The 12,359-nt window shown below is 36.1% G+C and overlaps 1 protein-coding gene across 1 annotated transcript in view; it reads right to left on the bottom strand.

Moving 5' to 3' along the window:
• AHR (aryl hydrocarbon receptor) overlaps positions 1-12,359 on the bottom strand; it is a 53,982-nt gene that overhangs the window by 25,915 nt on the left and 15,708 nt on the right. The gene's annotated exons all lie outside the window — the stretch shown is intronic.

Below are 12,359 nucleotides of genomic sequence, written 5' to 3'. Positions count from 1 at the left end.
TATCTATCTATCTATCTATCTATCTATCTATCTATCTATCTATCTATCTATATCTAAACAGTGAACTTGTAGTGGTGAGGAGAAAGAATCAACCATCAGCCTTATTAAGAAATATATTTCCATTCAGTTTAGAATCCTCCTGTCTAGTTTTAGAGTAAAAAGCAATTAGTATTGTTACTAGAGTCTTGTTAAATTTTTTTTTTTTAAAGATTTTATTTATTTGAGAGAGAGAGAAACAGCATGAGAGGGGAGAGGGTCAGAGGGAGAAGCAGGCTCCCCGCTGAGCCGGGAGCCCAATGTGGGACTCGATCCCAGGACTCCGGGACCATGACCTGAGCCAAAGGCAGTCACTTAACCAACTGAGCCACCCAGGCGCCCGAGTCTTGTTAAATTTATAAATCAACTCATGGAGATTTTTTTTCCAGTGTTGGTACCACTTTATTTTTTTTTAAGGTGGATTTATCTTTTTTGTTTTTATTTTTATTTATTTAATTAACATATACTATATTCCTGGTTTCAGAGGTAGAGGTCAGTGATTCATCAGTCTTATATAATATCCAGTGCTCATTACATCACATGCCCTCCTTAATGTCCATCATCCAGTTACCCCATCCCCCTGCCCCCCTCTCCTCCAGCAACCTTCAGTTTGTTTCCTATGATTAAGAGAGTCTCTTATGGTTTGTCTCCCTCTCTAGTTTCATCTTGTTTTATTTTTTCCTCTCTTCCCCTATGATCCTCTGTTTTGTTTCTTAAATTTCACTTATCAGTGAGATCATATGATAATTGTCTTTCTTTGATTGACTTTTTTTTTTTTTAAAGATTTTATTTATTTGAGAGAGAGAGAGCACATGAGAGGGGTGAGGTCAGAGGGAGAAGCAGACTCCCTGCTGAGCAGGGAGCCCGATGCGGGACTCGATCCAGGGACTCCAGGATCATGACCTGAGCCGAAGGCAGTCGCTTAACCAACTGAGCCACCTAGGCGCCCACTTTGATTGACTTATTTCGCTTGGCCTAATACCCTCTAGTTCCATCCATGTGATTGCAAATGGCAAGATTTCATTTTTTTTTTTTTTAAGATTTTATTTATTTATTTGACAGAGAGCTAGAGAGAGAGAACAAGTAGGCAGAGAGAGAGGGAGAAGCAGGCTCCCTGCCGAGCAGGGAGCCCGATGTGGGGCTCGATCCCAGGACTCTGGGATCACGACCTGAGCCGAAGGCAGCTGCTTAACCAACTGAGCCACCCAGGCGCCCCCCCTTTTTTTTTTGATGGCTGCAACTCATGGAGAACTAACATATTTATGATTTTGAATCATTCTATCCTTCTGTTCAAATCTATATTTTTTGTCCCACTATAGTATTTTAAAGTTGTTCGCAAAACAGATTTGCACATTAATTTTTATGTTTATTCCTATGTATTCCATCTTCAAAAGTGGCTCCTCCTTCATTATTATCTTCTAACTCCTTGTGGATTATGTATATAAGGAGAAGTCTGATACCATGGCGGGATGCTTACTTCTGGAGGTAGCACGTTGCAATGCTTTCTCTCCTCCCCTCCATCTCTCTTCTTCATCGCACACGTGTGTGTGCGTGTGTGTGTGTGTGTGTGTAGTCTGAGAGGCAATACAACCGAAGCGTAATAATAGCTACTGTGTACTTACTTAGAATTTTTCCAAAACACTCCCAAATATCATTTCCTTTAATCTTAGTAAGTGACAGAATTAAGTTCACATCTTAGTTCTGCCATTTACTAAATGTGTAGGCTCTCTGAGTGTATGTCCCAATATGTCAACTGTTAACTGAAAACAAACAACAAAAACCATCTTGCCAGGTTATTGTGAAGAATAATGAGAATATATGTGAAGTTCCTGGCATACAGCAGCTCAGCAGTAGTTCAATAAATGGTAACTTTAATTATTACCAGTGTTTCCCAGATCCTATAGACTATCTTGTTATAAAGTATAACCTTTTCAATACAATTACAATATATTTCCATTTTTCTTATCTATTTTTGACCTTTAATATTTAAATAAGAGAAATCATTAAACAAAATGGACTTTGATATTCTTTTTAAGACTATTTCATTAGATTTTTTATTGTGCCAAAGATCATCTGGCTCGGTGAAAAACGAGATTTATTAATAACCAGATTTACTCTCAGTTTGAGCAAAGCCTCACATATAACACATGTTCATGCTGAAATCTATTTTCTGGTAAATCAATGCATGTGTCACACTGCAATCTTATGCCAAGTTCTTGCCTTTGCAGAACCTGAAACACACCGCTTTTAAAGAAAAAGCCAAAAGTTTGGCCTCTGAATGTAACAATTTCAAAAGGCCAGAGAACATATTTCCTTAGGCCAAAAAAATAGTTTGAGGTACATAAATTGGTCTAACAGTTAATCAAGATCAAAGGAAATGCTTAATATTTCTCATTGAAAAGGAGAAGAGAAAAAGGTCTTTTTTCCCTTCCTATTCTGCTGCTGCTTGCTTTCAAATGGCCAAATTTGCTTGAATGCACTAAAACCTCATAATGTCAGGGTTAACTACACTCTGTTACTTTCCCAAAAGCTCCAGTATGGGGCACCATTTAAGAGTTAAAGCAAAGGGCGCCTGGGTGGCTCAGTTGGTTAAGCAACTGCCTTCGGCTCAGGTCATGATCCTGGAGTCCCGGGATCGAGTCCCGCATCGGGCTCCCTGCTCGGCAGGGAGTCTGCTTCTCCCTCTGATCCTCCTCCCTCTCATGCTCTCTGTCTCTCATTCTCTCTGTCTCAAATAAATAAATAAAATCTTTAAAAAAAAAAAAAAAGAGTTAAAGCAAATAGCCATAAGATTTACCATTAAAAAGAAAACAACAAAACCAAAAACCCTCACATTGCAGAAAGAAGCAAAGTAATTGTAAAAATGGATAGATGTTACTAGTATCAAATTTTAAAATGTCTAAATTATCTTATTAGGAATCTTTTAAAATTAATTTTTCATGAATAGAATTGATGTCAGTTCCAACTAGAGTTACTGGACCACTGAGACTATTCATCTCAGAGTAATTTATGATTTGTTTTTGGCCTTGTATTGGGGATACTGGCCAACACAATTATACATCAGACAGAATCTGCCTTGAGTTGGGAATATAAGTTAGGAAATAAAGAACTAGAAAAGAAAGTCAAAACATTAAATAGCACAATGGGATTTCATTAAAGTCTTGAAGGAACTTGAAAGAAAAAACAAGGAGAACAAACTTTTTTAAACAACAACGCTTACAATTCTAAATGTTGGGAGGTTAACTATTTAATAGTGTAAGTAGGAAAAGTGACAAGTGCATATTAAGGAAGGATCACTGGAGAGTTCTTCCAAAAATATTTCTGTTGCTCTTATGTTCAAGGTTAATAAATAGTAAAGGATTTAAGTAAATACTGTGCAAAGATGAGTCCAGGAAAGATGAATTCCCTTAGCATTCTCACCTTAAAAATACACCAATGTGACTTTTTAGAAATCTTATTTTATGTCAGGGCCTTTTGACCCAAACTGCAATTTTTGCCCCTCCACAAAGTTTTGCCTCTATTTCTTGACCTCCTACCACCTTTCCCTTCTTCTTCTTGGTTTTTTTTTTTTTAAGATTTATTTATTTGACAGAGAGAGACACAGCGAGAGAGGGAACACAAGCAGGGGGAGTGGGAGAGGGAGAAGCAGGCTTCCCACTGAGCAGGGAGCCCGATGCGGGGCTCGATCCCAGGACCCTGAGATCATGACCTGAGCCAAAATCAAGAGTCAGATGCTTAACAACTGAGCCACCCAGGCGTCCCGACCTCTCCCTTCTTAAAGTTGGTAAAACCACCTTAATACTAGTCACTTTCATGTATACATTTCTTGCCTTGATTAGAAAGCAACAGAAGAGGAAGATGACATGGGGTACTGTTACCAGTGTCCTTCCTACCAAGTAAGTGGCCTGAAATGATTTCCTTAATAATATGTGATACTTACTGAGCACACACTGTATGCCAACAACTTTCCATATATTAGATCTTATTAATCTTTATAATAATATCCTATGAGACTGGTATTGTTTTGTCCTTTCAATGAAGCTGAGACTTAGGTTAAGAAATGGCCTCCAGGGCGCCTGGGTGGCTCAGTCGGTTAAGCGACTGCCTTCGGCTCAGGTCATGATCCTGGAGTCCCTGGATCGAGTCCCGCATCGGGCTCCCTGCTTGGCAGGGAGTCTGCTTCTCCCTCTAACCCTCCCCCCTCTCATGTGCTTGCTCTCTCTCATTCTCTCTCTCTCAAATAAATAAATAAAAAAAATCTTTAAAAAAAAAAATTAAAAAAAAAAAAAGAAAAAAAGAAATGGCCTCCAGGTCAGAGAGTCTGAAGTAGTGGAGCCTAGATTAAACCCAGGTAGCCTAACCCTACGTGTTCACGCTATGATTAACCAACTGCTGGACTCCTCCCCTATGCCAAACACACTTGACCTGTAGTGTCTTCATCTGTATGTGAGGACACTGATACCTCTGGAGACACATTCTTGTTAGGGCTAAAATCAGATGTAGAGTACCTCAGTAATGCCTGGAAGCCACAATTTGCAGCCCAGGATAGAGATAGATAATGGGCTAAATGCTGAGTTGATATACCTTCAAACCTTTTTGAAAAGCTGACACTAAAAACAAGAATCTATTAGGACTGCTATGATGTCTATACAACATAGATTTGAGAGTACTTCACAACTTTAAGTTGTTATAAAAATTACATGCATAATCAGATGCACAGGACACTTTAAACATTGCATCACTGGAACTAAATTCACGACATTTTCTAGAAACAAAATGTAATATTTGAAAGTAAGTCACAGCCAATTCCGCTACTTGCGAATCATTTGCTGAAATAAACATTTGTTAAAATCTTCCTCATCTGCAAGAACACCACACCTTCCAAAATACAACAACCTGACTTTAAACAGTCTGTGGAATATTAAGATAATAAAGTATTGAAATATTTCAACTATTTCCTCATTGAGAGATCAATGAAGCAATTATACAAGAATTTAATCTAATTGATGAAGGAATCTAGAATGTAAATATTATCAGAGCATTATCAAATGGTCATTTTACCAACTGATTCAAATCTTACTCCCACAAGTATTTAACCATATCCATTTCCTATATGACAGTTTCCTTCCTTATACATCTAAGCTTGGATTTCCACTTCTCCCTACAAGCCAAATATTTCCTCTTTGAAAAACATGCTCTGAACTGTTCAACAGAGAAATTCCTGAAGGAGAAATACTGGCATGGGGTAAACTATATTTTGTATGTTACTATAGTTCTCGATTAAACAGAAAGATGACAATATCTTGCCAGGAAAAAGCATAACACTTTTAAATCTCTTTGTGTTGATGTAAATTCAATTTATTTTATAATAATATTTATCATCCCCTTTATTACTTCTGCCAGAAAAAGTTAAATTCCATTGCCACGGTGATATAAGCATAAAAGCAAAGCTATCACTATAAAATTTACCCACATAAACTTCTATAAATTAGAAAGAGTTAAGTAATGCAGTATTTCTCAAATATAAGGAAAACAGTCCTAGCTTAGTCCAGGATAAATTAGTATTTACAAATAAATTCCAAATAACATATTAAGTGTACCTAATGAGAGCTTCTTCTACATACTTTGGGGTAAGAGAGAGATATTTCATTTCAACACAAAGTTTTCATTTGTTTGTAAATCAAGTGTTCTTTTGAGGGGAAGAAGGAAGAAACTGAAATTAAAGAAAACTATACTACATTCTAAGTTTCTAGGACACAAAGATTAGGTCTACACAGTTTACCCAATAGTTTCTGATGATATTGACAGATTTTTTTTTTCCTACCTAGAAATTTCTAATCACCAAGGCAGAATGAAGGTAAATTCAGTTTTTAAAAATGCAAATATTAGTTTATACCTTTATGAATGAATGTAGGTTGCATAACTGGTAGTTTACGTTCTTTTTAGCAAATCTGAAAAGCATCATTTTAAAGCTGATTAAGTCCTTAAAAGTTAGACTTATTCCTGCTCTCAATTAAGCGGAAACCAACTTCCGAAGATGTTTAACATTTTCCCAGTTTTACATTTCATTATGCACAATTCTACTGTAACTGTGATAGGTCATTGAATTAACAGAACCAACAAGAGCAGTTTACCTGTTCAGTGGGGAATGAGTTGCATTGAGCTTTCCACATATACAAGAGTGGAATTCAAACTGCCTTCTGTAGCAGACTTTAATCGAGTAGAGCAATGATTCTCAAAATTTCACAGACATTAGAATCATAGGAAGGCTATGGCTATTAAAACACATTGCTGCACTTCACTCTCTAAAATTTCTGATTTAGGAGATGCAGGACGGGGCCTTCCAGTTTGCATTGCTAACAACTTCCCAAGTGATGTGGAGGACCAGGTGCCATATTTTAAGAACCAGTGACTTTGGAAATTTACGATTTTGGAAATAGCTTACAAGTGTTCCAGATCTCACTGCCTTATTATTTTCTAAAATTATCATTTCTCTGCTTAAAGAGTGCTCTTATTAATATGAGTGTCTTCAGGAAATTACTCAATGCCGATTTTATAAAGATCAAAAGGGAAGCACATAATTTAAGACCAAAACAAAAAATTAAAAATTCTGTATGTATGTTACAGCAAGTAGCACACTGCCCAGAGTTTATATCCTCACCAAAGTAAGGCATGTCATCTCTACCTGAACAAATTGTCTAGATGTGTGTGCCACTTCAGAAAAAGGAAACAATGTGGGGAAATACATTATTACGTATTATGTAAAAGGCTAAAAAGTTAACTAGCAAATTTCCATCTCTAAATCAAAATACAGAATTAACTCAAGAGATTGTCAGATGGTATGAATACCAGGTCTGAAAGGCCTCTATGCATATTCCACAGTGACCACAAGATCATCCATTAAAACACGTAAAATATCAGTATTCCGCAAGAAGTAATTATACTTTATGTGACAAATTTAATTATAAAATTGACTTTTCACATCTCATTTTTTAGGATAAATCCACCACAAACTTAAAGCATGGGGCACACAAGCATTCTTACTGTCCATGCTGAGAGGATGAAGACCCTGGGCAACAGTGAGGTTAAAGGTCGTATCAAAGGTCACAGGATTAACCTCTATGTCTCCAGTGCTTTTGTTACAGGACAATCTCCCTCCGTCATGCTAAGATAAAGAGAAGGAATGCTGCCTCCGTAACATAGAGACCAGACATATGACACTAGACACTATCAACAATCCAGCTGACAAAAGAGTATCTGTAAAACTGACCGTAAAAGGCACCCCACATTGTATGAGAAAATTTAAGGCTAGAAGAAACCAGAATAATTCAATACAATTTTAGGCTAAATTGATTCAATGTGACTACTTATTTCCCTTCTCAACTGCCCACTGGAAACACTTGAATGGTTTTCTGGCTTCTATGGACAATCAAGGACCATAATACTACTCCTGTAGCATTATGATTTTTTTGTATGGACTTTAATTTCACTTTAGTTTATATTTTCTTGTGCAATTTTCTTTTGACTCTCTAATTTAAGAACTTGAAACACCAAATGAAGGCATCTTTATGCAAACTATCACCTCAGCACAATTTTATATTCTGTATACACACAGATTTGCTTTCCTCTACCTCCTGCTCATCCTTAAAACATCTCATCTCTGGTATTTTTTCTCTTATTCTATATGTTCTCCTCTGGAATATTTTATTCACTTTCATGATTTAGAATATTATTCCCACTATATTACAATGACTCCAAAATCTAAATCTCCAGCTATGAATAAATGAATTGGAGTTACTGATTAAAAATGGTTGATCAAAAAGTAGAAAAACTATAAGAGCATGATTTAAAAATAAGACATAAACATGATTACTAAGTAAAATGATTAGTGGTAACATAACTGCATTTTATTACAGGCTTTAAAGTGATTAATTTTCTACTCTATGTGAATACAGTTTCTAAAACACTATAACAGAAAGATGTTGTAGATTTCCATTAACCAGATCAAAAAGCCACACAAAAAATCAAACAAATTAACTATAGGGGGGGAAAGGAAAAAATGCTAAAAGTTGGCTGGCTTTAATATTACCACAATGGTAATCCTCCTTTTAAAAAAAGGAAGCTAAAGGCATCAATTTATGATCACCTGGAACTGTTCATGATCAAGCGATTAAGGATCACAGAGATATATATAACACTAGGTAATGATCAAAGAGAAAATCCATTAAAAGGCAGTAAATTTTAAGAAGGAAAAAAGGAAAACATAATATAAAGGATATAATGAGTGCAGGTTCAGTCTGAATCTTTGATATATACTTGTCATTGTGTTTTTTGAAAATACTTGTCAAAGCAAATGAATACTCAGCGATTGAAGTATTCTATATAAAATATCATAAAATATTACATTTATTCATAGCATCTGGGGCGCCTGGGTAGCTCAGTTTGTTTAGCATCTGACTCTTGATTTCTGCTCAGGTCATGATCTCAGGGTCGTGAGATCAAGCCTGCATCCAGCTCTATGCTGAGCGTATAGTCTGCCTGAGATTCTCTCCCTCTCTCTCTGCCCCTCCACTGCTGCTCATGCTCTCTCTAAAAAAAAAAAAAAAAAAATTCATAGTATCTAATGAATCTTTTAAGTTAGACTATTTGAAGAAAAGAGAAATTAAAGTCCTTATCCAAAGAGATCATATTATTAAATGTAAGAGCCAGGATTTAAATGCTACTTCAACTAGACTCAATAGGAATATTCTACTATTCTTTTTATTCATCCATGTTTTAATTTGCATAGATTTGATGGATAAAGTCATGCATTAAAATTTAAAAGAATCTTTAGGGCGCTGGGTGGCTCAGTTGGTTAAGCGACTGCCTTCGGCTCAGGTCATGGTCCCGGAGTCCCACATCAGGGTCCCGGCTGGGCGGGGAGCCTACTTCTCCCTCTGACCCTCTCCCCTCTCATGCTGTTTCTCTCTCTCTCTCTCTCTCAAATAAATAAATAAATAAAATCTTTAAAAAAATAAAATTTAAAAGAATCTTTAAATTTTATAGCTTTATTTATGGAAGCTATTATGAATATTATAATTAGTTACATGTTTTAGAATATGAATTCTGGAAAAAAAATAGGTCAATTATAAAAAAAAGCAGGTAATACCAGAGATAAAAGAAACTCAATACTATATGATGTGCTCATCTTTTAGGCAAACAAATCTACCATAGACATTTCTAGAATTAAGAAATCACATTTGCTGTGATACCGTGATACTGAAATTTTTGTAAACTACTTGGTATACAGTAACTTAAAAATTATAGCAATGCAGATAAAATTAGCGTACAAATCCCATGAATGAAAAGCACACATACAAACCCACTAAACTTTATAAAGCTTCAACCCTCAAAAGGGCTTTTTTTTTTTTAAAGATTTTATTTATTTATTTGAGAGAGAGAATGAGAGAGAGCACATGAGAGGGGGGAGGTTCAGGCCGAGCAGGGAGCCCGATGCAGGACTCGATCCCGGGACTCCAGGATCATGACCTGAGCCGAAGGCAGTCGCTTAACCAACTGAGCCACCCAGGCGCCCAAGGGCTTTTTATTTAATTCATTTCTCTGCTTGTTCAAGCTCATTCTTTGCATATATGTTTCTCAAGGTAGTGTTCTGGGTTACACGGACACCAAAACAGGATTGAAATCCAGAGAAACACACAAGCTGAAGATTAATAAACACAATAGCTCTCTTCCGAAAACCTAAATGAACTGGAAATGAACTGTTAAATAACTAAAAAAGGAAGATCAAGAAAAGAACACAGATAATTTTTTAATTGAAAATAAAGTAAACAAAGATCCATGGTAAACAATGAGGTCAAATAAATGTTAGCTCATCACATCATGTAAATTAACTGCTGTCATCATCCCCTCAGAGCATTTTTAGACTTTGTGAATTTAGAACATTCCAATGTCAATATTACTACACTTTATAAAATGGTGATTGTTTTAAGTATGTGTAATGGTTCAAGAATCAGATTTTCCCCTATGTTACTTAGTTCTTTTTTAATTTTATTTATTTATTTGAGAGAGAGAAAGCACGAGAGAGAGCATGAGAGGGAAGAAGGTCAGTGGGAGAAGCAGGCTCCTTGACGAGCAGGGAGCCCGACGCGGGACTCGATCCTGGGACTCTGGGATCATGACCTGAGCCAAAGGCAGACGCTTAACCGACTGAGCCACCCAGGCGCCCTATGTTACTTAGTTCTTGAACTAACCAGAAACTGTTCCCTCTAACAGCTGCATAATGCAGGAGTTGGGAATTAGAAACTCAGATCCCCAAATTCACTTCTGTCAGGCTTCCTAAAACCTAGACAAAATCATCTCTTTCTTGTTTCTAAGTTTTCCTTTCCACAGATTAAATTTATAGATCTCAATTATAAAGATGTCACAAAGAATAACCCATGGCTTAGATATAATGGAGGAAGTAAAAGACCTCACAGTTAATAATTATATTTTAGTGGTGTAATATGTACTATGAATATTTTATTGAAATAACAAATACTACATGCCCCTGATCCCCACTATTGCCTCACTGAAAGAAAACTTTTCTGCCTCTTCTACTTCATTAGATAATCGTGTCTCAGCAGAGATATGAATTAATCATACCCATGTTTTTAAATTTGGGGATGCTGTCCAAAAGTAAAGTAATTTAAACACAACACTTACATAATGATGTGTGTTTTAAAAAGTGGCAACAAGGGGCACCTGGGTAGCTCAGTCGTTAAGTGTCTGCCTTCGGCTCAGGTCATGATCCCAGGATCCTGGGATCGAGCCCTGCATTGGGCTCCCTGCTCAGCGGGAAGCCTGCTTCTTCCTCTCCCACTCCCCCTGCTTGTGTTCCCTCTCTCTCTGTGTCTCTCTCTGTCAAATAAATAAATAAAATCTTAAAAATAAAATAAATAAAATAAAAAGTGATAATGAAATCTAACTCAAGTTTTTTTATATGCTGCAATTACTCTTACTAAGAATAAAACATTACTATACAGATTCCGATTGGTCAACAAGCCCAATGTCCGCTGTTTGACCTGGGACTAAGAGACACAAAAAACGGTAGGAAACAAGCCTTTCCCTTCATATCAACCAATTTCAGAGGCTGGGCTGTAACCACCCAAATCCTACTCTCCCAGAATAAACTATTATTGATCATAGTGATTAAGTTATTTAAACTTGTTAGTTATTTTCCCTCTCAGAGGTAACATGGTATTTGAGTTTAATACCCATTTTGTGCAAAAAACAAAAGAAAACAAAACCTATTTTGTGACTTTAATGCTCCACTTTTCTTTTTAATTAACAAAGGAAGGTTTAATATTAATATTCTAGAATTTGGTGAAGAAGTCTGAACATAATGTTAAAGATTTTAGGTGTTCAGTCTGTATTTCCAGAACCTAAGTCCACACTGACTTGTCAGATCACAGCTCCATTTGGTCATTTAACTGTCCTCAGGTCTGGACTGATCTAATCTGTCTTGAGAGGCAAAAATCGCACTTTACCATGTTTAATCACCAACATTAGAAAACATCAATTTTGGATTTGGGGTATTTATTTTCTAAAACACTAAAGACTCTACAGAGAAACTTCAAAGATACATAATTTTGAGAAGTCTTCAGGGGAAAAGAGAAGGTAACACAGAAGAGCAATATTACTGTGGAAAATGAATAGAATTTAAACAGCTTTTACTATTTTAATTAGTCTCTCATTAATATATTGCGGTTATTAATCCTTAAAACATGTCTACATGTGTGCATTGTGCAGAAACTAATAATAAAGTATCAACTTATTCTGGAATTTTTAATCTATCAAATCTACAAAGGGAGTGATTTTTTAAAAAATACTGAGTCTATGTGCACATTCCATCTATGCTGATGAAAATTTTAAGAGTACCAAGATTGCCAGACTGCTGGGAGGTACAAAAGGAGCATCCAACAAAGAAGAAAACAACCAGTGAACCACGAACAAGATAATACCCGTAAAGAGAAGGCAAAGGAGCAAAGAGATAGCTAACGAATGCAAAGGGCAGTACTGATTTGAGAACGGTACAGTTGATACTAATTTGTCCTAAAAAGATGTATGTAGCTTTCACATTTGCATCATTAAATACTTGAACATGTTTCACTGTATGAGCCAGCCAATCAGAGGCCATGTACAAAATTTTACTGCGATAATTCCATAAAATATTTCTCACATCTGTTTATTTATAGATAGAAAATAAGATAACTGATGGAACCAACAGCTATAATTGGCTACTAACAGATTATCTGGAAAAAGCAAAATATTAACAACTTTAAGTT

This window comes from Mirounga leonina, unplaced genomic scaffold, assembly GCF_011800145.1.
Source record: "Mirounga leonina isolate KUSES-001 unplaced genomic scaffold, KU_Mleo_1.0 Mir_174, whole genome shotgun sequence".
Classification (NCBI taxonomy): Eukaryota; Metazoa; Chordata; class Mammalia; order Carnivora; family Phocidae; genus Mirounga; species Mirounga leonina.
This window is presented reverse-complemented; position numbering and strand designations above follow the sequence as displayed.